Source organism: Branchiostoma belcheri, unplaced genomic scaffold, assembly GCF_001625305.1.
Source record: "Branchiostoma belcheri isolate BF01 breed outbred unplaced genomic scaffold, Haploidv18h27 scaffold41, whole genome shotgun sequence".
NCBI lineage: Eukaryota > Metazoa > Chordata > Leptocardii > Amphioxiformes > Branchiostomatidae > Branchiostoma > Branchiostoma belcheri.
Genome location: NW_017804032.1, coordinates 43,295 through 53,533, shown reverse-complemented (window position 1 = coordinate 53,533; position 10,239 = coordinate 43,295). Strand labels below are relative to the sequence as shown.

Here is a 10,239-nt window from a genome sequence, read left to right as displayed (position 1 = left end):
CGGAGAAGGCTGTCCCGGGCCGGACTTTAGAAATCAGGAGAAAGTTAAGATATCGGGACGTTGAAAAAAAAATAACGCTCTAAGTTCTATGAATCAATGATATAGGAAAAGATCTCAGAATCTCTAGATCTTCCATTGCTATAGGGTTATGAGGACATTCATTTCCCCATAGAACTGAGCATCTCTAAGGCTCTATCAGGCTTCAGAAGCGGCTGGAAAGAGTAGAAATTGGTCACTTAGACAAATCACATGCCAGAGGAGCTGATCCGCTAAAGGAGCGGCAAACTGTACTCCTTTAGCGGGCCAGTTCCCCTGGCATGTTATCTGTCTATGTGTCTAATTTCTACCCTTTTCAAGTCCATCAAACAGCCGTACAAGTAAAGTGTCCTTCACACGTACCTCCTCCCTGCACGATGATGACCTGCTGCCCGTCTGCCCTGTACACGGCCCCCTGGACGTGGTGAGAGACAGCAATGGTAAGAGACAGCAATATCTGCTTTGCGTATCAACTGCTTAAACACCACATATTACTCTCCAAGCAAAGGTGATCGTAAACTCTCAGCGTCTCTGTACAGGGTTACAGCGTCCAATACCGACTGCCCTAGCACCCGCCCCACCGCCTGACAAAATGTACGGTTTTACCTTTACCTGAAATAATCACGTAACAGTCACTAACTCACCTGGGTGTCATCTCGGGGGGCACAACAGGTCCCACAGCAGCTCATGATGGACACGGCCAGTGCAAAAGCGACCTCTAGCAGTCCGATAACGATCAGCACGGCATGCACCGCATACGCTGGTGTGCAGTCCATGTCTCTCAAGCTTCCACGCTTTAAGTTCCTGTCATGGCAGTGAACGTTGGTCGTGAAGTATAATTAATTGGTTTAAATTTACGTTCATGAAACCAAAATGTCACTGATTTGCGGAACCCCAGGAAACAAACAGAGTATTATCAAAACTAATAGAACAGCAAAAACACTCTTCACTGAACCATGATGCTTACCAGTAGTAAGAAGGGCTCTGGCGAAAGTACTCACACTGAGCTCCATCTATGAAGACGCCAATAACGGCCAGGATCCACACACATGTGGCGGCCATGGTGGCGAAAATACTCAGAACTAGAACGGCAACCATCTGTGGAGGAACAAACGGACGTCAACATCTGATGAACGTAGATTTGGAGCGTACCTGCTTCAGAGTTCAGCCAGCCCCTCCCATTACATTATGATAACAATGCTGATTTGGGAAAATGCTTTTAAGTGCTTCTTTATCTCTTCACTAACTGCTTTTGATTCCACCCACTTGTTCAGTTGTTGGCCATTATAATTCGTGAACAATGACTGTCTGAGGTTGATAAATATAAAGGGATCTTCACACCAGAACTTACTTTGCCTTTTTTGTCAGGATTCTGTCCGCTACAGATTGCAAGACCACCAGTTACTATAACCTGTGGGAGGAAACGGATTTAAATGTTAACATTGTTGTATGTCCAGGAAAACTATCGCATTCTTTTTCCTTAAAAGGTTAGTTTAGAAATAAGAACGACTTCAAAGGAGTCGAAGATGAAGAAAAGAACTTACGAAAACGCAAAAAAAAAGTTAAAAACAGTTACTCAAGCAACTGGATGGGGTTTTGGAAACGGTCAGACGTTTCAGGTAGCATCCACTACCCTTCGTCAGTGACACAATGGCGACACTAAGAGACTGCAGGAGAAATGGAGGTTTATAAGTACGAACTATTGATTGATATGCAAATAAGTGAAGGCAAATTCAAACTTACGAAAACGCCTCCCCAGATCGGTGCATTGATCAAGGTGATGGGGGCGAACCAGTACTGAGCGTACAGGACGTCCAGGACCACGGCCAGGACGGCACCCACGACGCCGAGCACGATCAGGCCCCAGCCGAGGCAGTGGACACATCCGCCGCGGAACCGGCAACAGCCCCCAGACTCCCCGCAGCACATGATCACTCGGGTCAGGTCTTGTCTCTCTCAAGGATGCTAGATGGAAAGCAAACTTACAAAATCGTAAGGGAAAATTACATTAAAACCACCGGTAACCATGGTGACCACCGTCACTAGGTGTCTCCTGCAGGTATTTGTTTCGAAGGGAAGAAGAAGAGGAAGAAGAAATTGACCTAAAACAACGTTTTACTTCTGCGAAGGTAAGCGTAAAAACACGCATAAAACACTAACCCAGACCTAGCCTGGATGCCAGACTCACTAGAACACTAGGTGCAAAGTTTTATCTGGCAGCCATTCCAGACCCTACATGTACATATGCTTAATCATACTGAAGCCTTCACACAGTGTGAAGGCTTCAGTATGATTCCTATTCTCGTATAATGTGTACGATACCCAGTCACAGTGATGAATTTAACGTACTGTCCCTAAATCTATCCATCTATGCCGCTTGACCACAACAGGTAATCTCCAAGCAGATGGGGTGAGGGGTGGGGCTCCTGGAATTCGGAACCATTGGCTGCCGTGTACGTATGTTGGATACTGTGTGGCCAATTTGAAGCTGTCTTGCCCATTTGATACTGTATTGCAGCCACCCAAATATCTGTTTGGAGATTAACAACAGGCTTTATTTATTTATAATTGGGCGATTCCAAAGCGGAACGATTCCATTTGTACACAATAGGTACATTTGCGTTTGTACCATCTCTACCGTAGTGCGAAATGTGTGCCTTTGTAAAATAAGGTTATGGGGGGAAATACTTGGTTTCCGCACGTTCACGAAATGCTTGCTTGCTAATTTCAGAATGAATTTACCCTTACAAGACTTATAAATGCGACTACCTGGGTCACATCAGCCCATATGTGTCAACCTGGATGTCAGAATGTTTCCAGGGCAGGCCAGCTCCTCGGATTCCAGGGCGGCCGGCCGGCATATGCCTCCAATGAAATAATATACCTAAACATGTACACTAAAGCCATGTGTAAAAATTTTCAAAGGCATATTTGGTCCTACTACTACTAGCCGGACAATTCACAGGATGTAATTTGAAAAAAAAATCAATAGATGGAGGAGCAAATGGCACCATGCACATCAGACATTTTTTAGGTCACGGGGAAAAGTAAATAATATTACGGCATTCAACTTGCATTGATGTTAGGTTAGCATCAATTTCCAAGCAGATGTAGTCTTGCTAGTCCACGTTTTCAAAAATGCTCCCAAACACGCGTAACTGAGCTGCACCATACATCTGCTTGAACTCGAGGATTCAGTGCCGAGGACCCCCATCGATGGATGTGGTTTGCCCCTGAGGAGGCAACCAGCCACACGCCTCCATTTTGTCCGGGGTCGCATATCCTTTCTCCACGAAGGTATTTTACACTATTGAGCTGAGACCAATGTTGGTGCACAACATGGCATCTCCATCAGATTCAACAGTGACACAACAAACACATGTACAATACACGTGCACGGCTATTATAAATACAGCATGCATTGCCGTTAGGTCAGACTTATCAAGCAGATGTACGGTTGGCTCTGGGTGTTTGACGCGTGGATTGAGGCAGGCATCCTATTAATTTTTCTAGTGTCCCGCGTTGAAAATGCCTAAAATGTGCGTATAACACTGACATGAACCCTACATCTGCTTGTAGCTTACAATACTCAATATAGCTGCGTAGCTGCATTAGCTTTCTACAAAGGCGTGGCACGTCCTGAAATTATACAGACCAAAGAGCTAACCTACAGCGTAAAATGAATTTCCTTGCTGCCATGCCAACTCAGCAACCACAAGAAAAACAAAAGGAAATCTATTATTTAGCATCAGTCGTTAAAGAATCCATACCTAAGTCGAGATGTTCCCAGTCTCCCGATCAGAAATTTCGTTTTGGGTCGGTCGTGGTAAACAACACACGCGCGTCAGATTGGACGCGGGGACGGATCGTTATGTATCAGCATTGGTTGTATATGTCATATACATGCAGCGTGCATGTGCGAGAAACAGCATAATGTTGATAAACAGTACTCTCCAAGCAGAGGTTGAATGGGAAGATTGTGACCTTTTTCTATGCCCCGTTTTTTTCTGACAGCCGGCCCAATTGGATACTGTCGGCCGGCTGGATACTGTGCGCGTGTTCCTATGCGATGCACAAGGAAAATGTCACCAATATTTTTCATCATGACATATCTGTATGTCTTGCTATGGTAAAAAAAACTAAGAAAACAGGCATATACAATTAGGTTGATCAGATTTATAAACCAAGAACATGTACCTACCTTGTGTCTACGCTCATTTTTACGCCAACCTCGCGGTGCAAATGAGACTCTTCCTCTTGCGACGCTCTAAATTAATAAATGGTCTCACTTCCTTGTTTACGTTTGTCCAAATGTTTCTCCAATCCTCCCTGAGGGCTTTTTGGCAAGTGTAACCTGCTGATGAACTTGTTCTGTTATGAGTAACAGGATTCAAAACAAGGTCTTTTTGTTTCTTTGCACTATATATGCGGCGTCAGGTTTTACTGAAGCGAAAGTGTATAGTACGTGCCTTGAATGTCAACGTTCCCCCACCCCTCCCCCCAACAGAGGCCCTGCATACATGTAGGAGGCTAGCAATAGACCGATCCTGAAGCCCCGCCCACCTCCTTCAAAACATAGAAATGGAAATATTTGACGGACAAGCAGCCATTCTCTCATTGGTACCGGTCGAACCGCTAATTGATTGAACTTAAAATTGTGATGGACTTTCGGGGTCGGTCTATTTTATACGGTGTAGCTGTCACTCCATCGAGTAAGCTTTCAAAAAAGAATGAACTTTGAAAGTTTATTTCGAGTCTTCCTTAGTGCAAAAATTGAAGACGTCTTTCTTGTTACATGATTGCACACAAGCGTGCACACACGAAATACACATTTGGCACAAGACAAGACAAGAGCTTATTCTAACGAATTATTGAAAACATCGATATCTATAGTCCTGTACCTGTCACAACGTTACTGAATCCATGCAATGAATACAATGAAACACATGCAAGTGAGGATATACTCCCTCCTAACTATATTCACAATGACGATTATACAATTTATCTTAATTTTCCTAACTAACAAATAACTTATTTCTGTTACATAGAAAGTCATTCAGAAAATTCTACTTGTTAAAATCTAGTTCCTTACCTAAGAAAATGACGTGATGCCTTCTGGCGACACCTTCAGTTGTTGAGGTAGCGCTACATGTCTGAACACTTATAACACTGGCGATGTTGGTGGATAACAATAGTGAAGTCATAAATACACTGTGTGTCTACAAATAACTTAATATCCATATAATGTACTTAATATATACACAATGTCTATGGCTCTTTCCTTTTGATTTTGGTGCGTAACCAGCTTGGATGTTCCTTAATAATTAGAAACATTCCATCTGTAAATTCATAAGTGTATTTCGGGTAAAAGTAATTCCATCTCAACAAGTAAGTAGTTGTCGCGTTTATAAAGATATAACGTAGTTTCCATACATGATGGGAATACCTGAATTGCTGACAGAAAGTTTAACAAGGCTGAGGCAATAAAAATCATTGCCAAGGCGACGACTGAATGATATATATTATTTCATGTGGAGCTAGCAATCTACATTACAATTATCAGAAAAACATATTTCCCTATGTTATAAAGACATGCACGTAGTGAAATTTACAGGATGGGTGGAGGAGATGTGGGGCAATATACCAAATACACGTATAGGAGGAATCAGCTGTTCTTCCCCAGCAATATAGATTTTATGATGACATACTTACTTACTTTACTTTGGTCGAGTTCCCGCTAGAACCAAACTGAAAACCATCCTCCACATTACTCTATCCTCCACCAGAGACTGGATTTTATGTCTGGTCTGAAGTTGTTACTCCTTTGACTTTTTTTTACCTTTTGTGGGTTCCAAAAGGACGGATAATTTCTTTTCTCTCTGTGACCTGTTTGAATATGGTCTTTGGCCAAAGACAGCTGTGCTCTCTGTCCATGGTGTGGGGAGAAGACGGATGACCACTAATTAATCATGCCAGGCATCTGGATGGGTGGCACGTGGGGACCCGGTGTAAGTTACCTGCTTGATGCAAAAACCACATGGCCGAAGGTTTCCTCCAAACCAATTCCCTGGGGAACGCATTCGTGTAATTTTTGAAATTCTTTCAAAGCGATCGTAGTACTTACACAAATGCCTCCGCCCCAAAGGCGTCGCCAAAAAAACGCCAAATCATAGACTTCGTTAGTACTCGAAAGAATAACTACGCTTTTCTCTGTTTTGCTGATTTCTACTCGCCCTTAACCGCCTCGGAGTAGCTGGGAGCGGGCGCCGATGGAATAGCGCTATTCTGCTCTGGCTGAGGAGCGCTATACTGCATCTGGGGGTACGGCTGTTGCTGTACGGGATACGGGGGCTGCTGTCCGGGGGATGGCTGTACCGGGTACGGCTGCTGTCCGGCGGCCGGCTGTACCGGGTACGGCTGCTGTCCGGGGGATGGCTGTACCGGGTACGGCTGCTGTCCGGGAGACGGCTGTCCCGGGTAGAGTTGCTGCTGCCCAGGGTACAGCTGTTGCTGTGCAGGCATCTGCTGTACCGGATAGGGCTTATGTCCAGGCTGCGGAGAAGGCTGTCCCGGGCCGGCTTTAGAAATCAGGACAAAGTTTAGATATCGGGCGTTGAAAACACTAAGGTGGCAAAAAGTTGGTTGGATTACTAGTATATATTTTTGAAAGTTCATCTTCCTAAAAAATCAATGATGTAGGGAAAGATTTCAGTGTCCGTAGATTTTCCATTGCTATAAGGTTATGGGAACATTCATTTTTCTCATTGAACTGAGCATCTCTATAGCTCTATCAGGCTTCAGAAAAGGCTGGAAAGAGTAGAAATTGGCCACATACACAGATAACATACCAGGGGAGTTGATTTGCTAAAGGAGCGGGCCAGCTCCCCTGGCATGTTATTCATCTCGTTGTGTCTAATTTCTACCCTTTCCAATCTCTTTTGAAGTCTGGTAGAGGCTATATCACCTCCTCGTCCTAGTGTCTATCAAACAGCCGTACAAGTCAAGTGTCCTTCACACGTACCTCCTCCCTGTACGATGATGACCTGCTGCCCGTCTGCCCTGTACACGGCCCCCTGGACGTGGTGAGAGACAGCAATGGTGAGAGACAGCAATATCTGCTTTGCGTATCAACTGCTTAAACACCATAAATTACTCTCCAAGCAAAGCTGATCGTCAACTCTCAGCCTCGCTGTACAGTGTTACAGCGTCCAATACCGACTGCCCTAGCACCCGCCCCACCGCCTGACAAAATGTACGGTTTTACCTTTACCTGAAATAATCACGTAACAGTCACTAACTCACCTGGGTGTCATCTCGGGGGGCACAACAGGTTCCACAGCAACTCATGATGGACACGGCCAGTGCAAAAGCGACTTCTAGCAGCCCGATAACGATCAACACGGCATGCACCGCGTACGCTGGTGTGCAGTCCATGTCTCTCCAGCTGCCAGGCTCCACGCTCCAGAGGCTATCATGGCTGTGAACGTTGGGCGTCTAATTAATTGGTTTACCTTCATGAAATAAAAATGTACAGGTTCGCGTGCGAGCCCCAGGAAACAACATAGTATAATACTATTATAAAAAATAACAGAAAAGCTAAAAGCACTCTTCACTGAAACAAGGCTGCAACCATGCTTACCTGTAATACCAAGCGTCCCACCACCGATCTGGGCCCATGCGAAAGTATTCACACTGAGGTCCGTCTATGAAGACGCCAATAACGGCCAGGATCCACACACATGTGGCGGCCATGGTGGCGAAAATACTCAGAACTAGAACGGCAACCATCTGTGGAGGAACAAACGGACGTCAATATCTGATGAACGTAGATTTGGAGCGTACCTGCTTCAGAGTTCAGCCAGCCCCTCCCATTAGATAATGATAACAATGCTGATTTGGGAAAGCATTGCTGTCAAGTGCTTTTTGATTCCAATCGGCCATTATAATTAGTTGGTTAACAAATTAATGACTGAGGGTAATAAATACAAAGGGATTTTCACACCGGAACTTACTCTGCCTTTTTTGTCAGGATTCTGTCCGCTACAGACGGCAAGACCACCAGTTACAATAACCTGTGGAAGGATACAGATTTAGATGTTAACATTAGTGTATGTCCGATCCAGGAAAACTATCGTACTTTTCCGTAGTTTAGAAATGAGAACGACTTCAATCAAAGGAGTCGAAGATGAAGGAAATAACTTACGAAAACGCAAAAAAAAAACTTTTTGGAAACGGTTAGACGTTTCAGAGACTGCATGAGAAATGGAGGTTTACAAGTACGAAGTTACTACGAACTATTGATTGATATGCAAATAAGTGAAGACAAATTTAAACTTACGAAAACGCCTGCCCAGATCGGTGCATTGATCAAGGTGATGGGGGCGAACCAGTACTGAGCGTACAGGACGTCCAGGACCACGGCCAGGACGGCACCCACGACGCCGAGCACGATCAGGCCCAGCCGAGACAGTGGACACATCCGCCGCGGAACCGGCAACAGTTCCCGGACTCCCCGCAGCACATGATCAGGTCCCGCTGTCAGCTAGCTCTGGTCTCTCTCAAGAATGCTAGATGGGAAGCAAAATGACAAAATCGGAAGGGGAAATTACATTAACCATGGTGACCATCGGCACAAGGTGGATTGTACAAAGGCATCCAAAATAGTTTTTAGGGCTTGGAAACCCGATTTTTCAAAGCCAATATTCTAGTCACTTATCTACACACCGAGTAGAATCAACACTATTTCAATGTCTGTTGACAAAATACCCAAAGTTCTGACGGAAAATGGTTACTGGAATTTAGTGGAAAGCCCCTTGATTTTTAGGGTACCACCTATAAAATAAAGGACTAATCTTGGGGCTTGTTTTTGCAGTTTTAAATGCCCAAAGTATGAAATGCTGACTCAAATGTGGTAATGTGAAGCAGTGCGTCAATATCATAAAGATTGCCTTATTCAGAATATTTCCAGTTTTGCTGCTCTGAAATCACTTTGTGTGCTTTTCAATGTACCCGCTCTTCTATTATACGATACCCAATTACAGTGATGACTTCACCTCAGATACTAAACGTAAAATTATGACACAACAGGTAATCTCCAAGCAGATTCTCTGGGCCTGTAACCATTGGCCGTCTGTAACAATTGGCCGCCGTGTTGGATACTGCCTGGCCAATTTGATACTAGTACTGTCTTCCCGATTTGATACTGTATTGCAGCCACCCAAAGAGCTGCTTACTTTATTGGGCGACTCAAAAGCGATTCCATTTATACATTTGGGTGGTCGACATAACATTTGCGTTTGTAACATGTCTACCATAGTGCGAAATGTGTGGCGTCTTTTGCAAAATCATAAGGTTATAGGTCATTGGTTTCCGAAACATCACGTTCGCGCCATGCTTCCTCTCTCCATTCCTTTGGAATTTCAGAATGAATTTACCCTGATCGATAAATTCGACTATCTGGGTCACATCAGCCCATATGTTTTAGCCTGGATGCCAGACTGTTTCCAGGGCTTACACATGCGCCAGCTCCTCGGATTCCAGGCCGACCAACATGCCTCCAATGAAATTTTTAAAGCCATATGTATAATTTTTTGAGGGCATGTTTGGTCCTACTACTACTAGCCGGACATCGCAGGGAGTGATTTGGAAAAATCAATAGATGAAGGAACAAATGGCACCATGTACGTTTTTTTAGGTCACGGACTGACGGAGGAGAGTAAATAATATTACGGTAGCAATTCAATTTGCATTTGACGCCAGGTCAGCCTAAGAATAATCTCCAAGCAGATGCAGTCTTTCTAGTCCACGTTTAACTATTTATCTCCTCCCGCTCCCCTTATTATGTAAAAAAATGCCCCAAACACGCGTAAAACACTGAACCATACATCTGCTTGAGCTCTAGGATTATTTGCCCTGCAGGCCTGGTGCCCTGATGTCGAGGACGCCCATGTGGTTTGCCCCTGAGGAGGCAACCAACCACACGCCTCCATTTTGTCCGGGGTCGCATATCCTTTCTCTACCACCGTATTTTACACTAACATGAACTGATACCATTATGTTGGTACATGACATGGCAATATGACGGCATCTCCAACTGATTCAACAGTGACACAACAAACACAAATATACACATGCACGGCTACTATTAAAAAAAATACAGCATTGCCGTTGGGTCAGACTTTTCAAGCAGATGTAACGTTACGG

The 10,239-nt window shown here is 44.4% G+C and overlaps 2 pseudogenes; both read right to left on the bottom strand.

The window, feature by feature from the left end:
* The window catches only part of LOC109477895, a 7,402-nt pseudogene extending 2,839 nt beyond the window's left edge, over positions 1-4,563 (bottom strand).
* Positions 4,564-6,258: 1,695 nt separating this feature from the next.
* Positions 6,259-8,574, bottom strand: LOC109477893 (annotated as a pseudogene).
* Between the last annotated feature and the right edge of the window lie 1,665 nt (positions 8,575-10,239).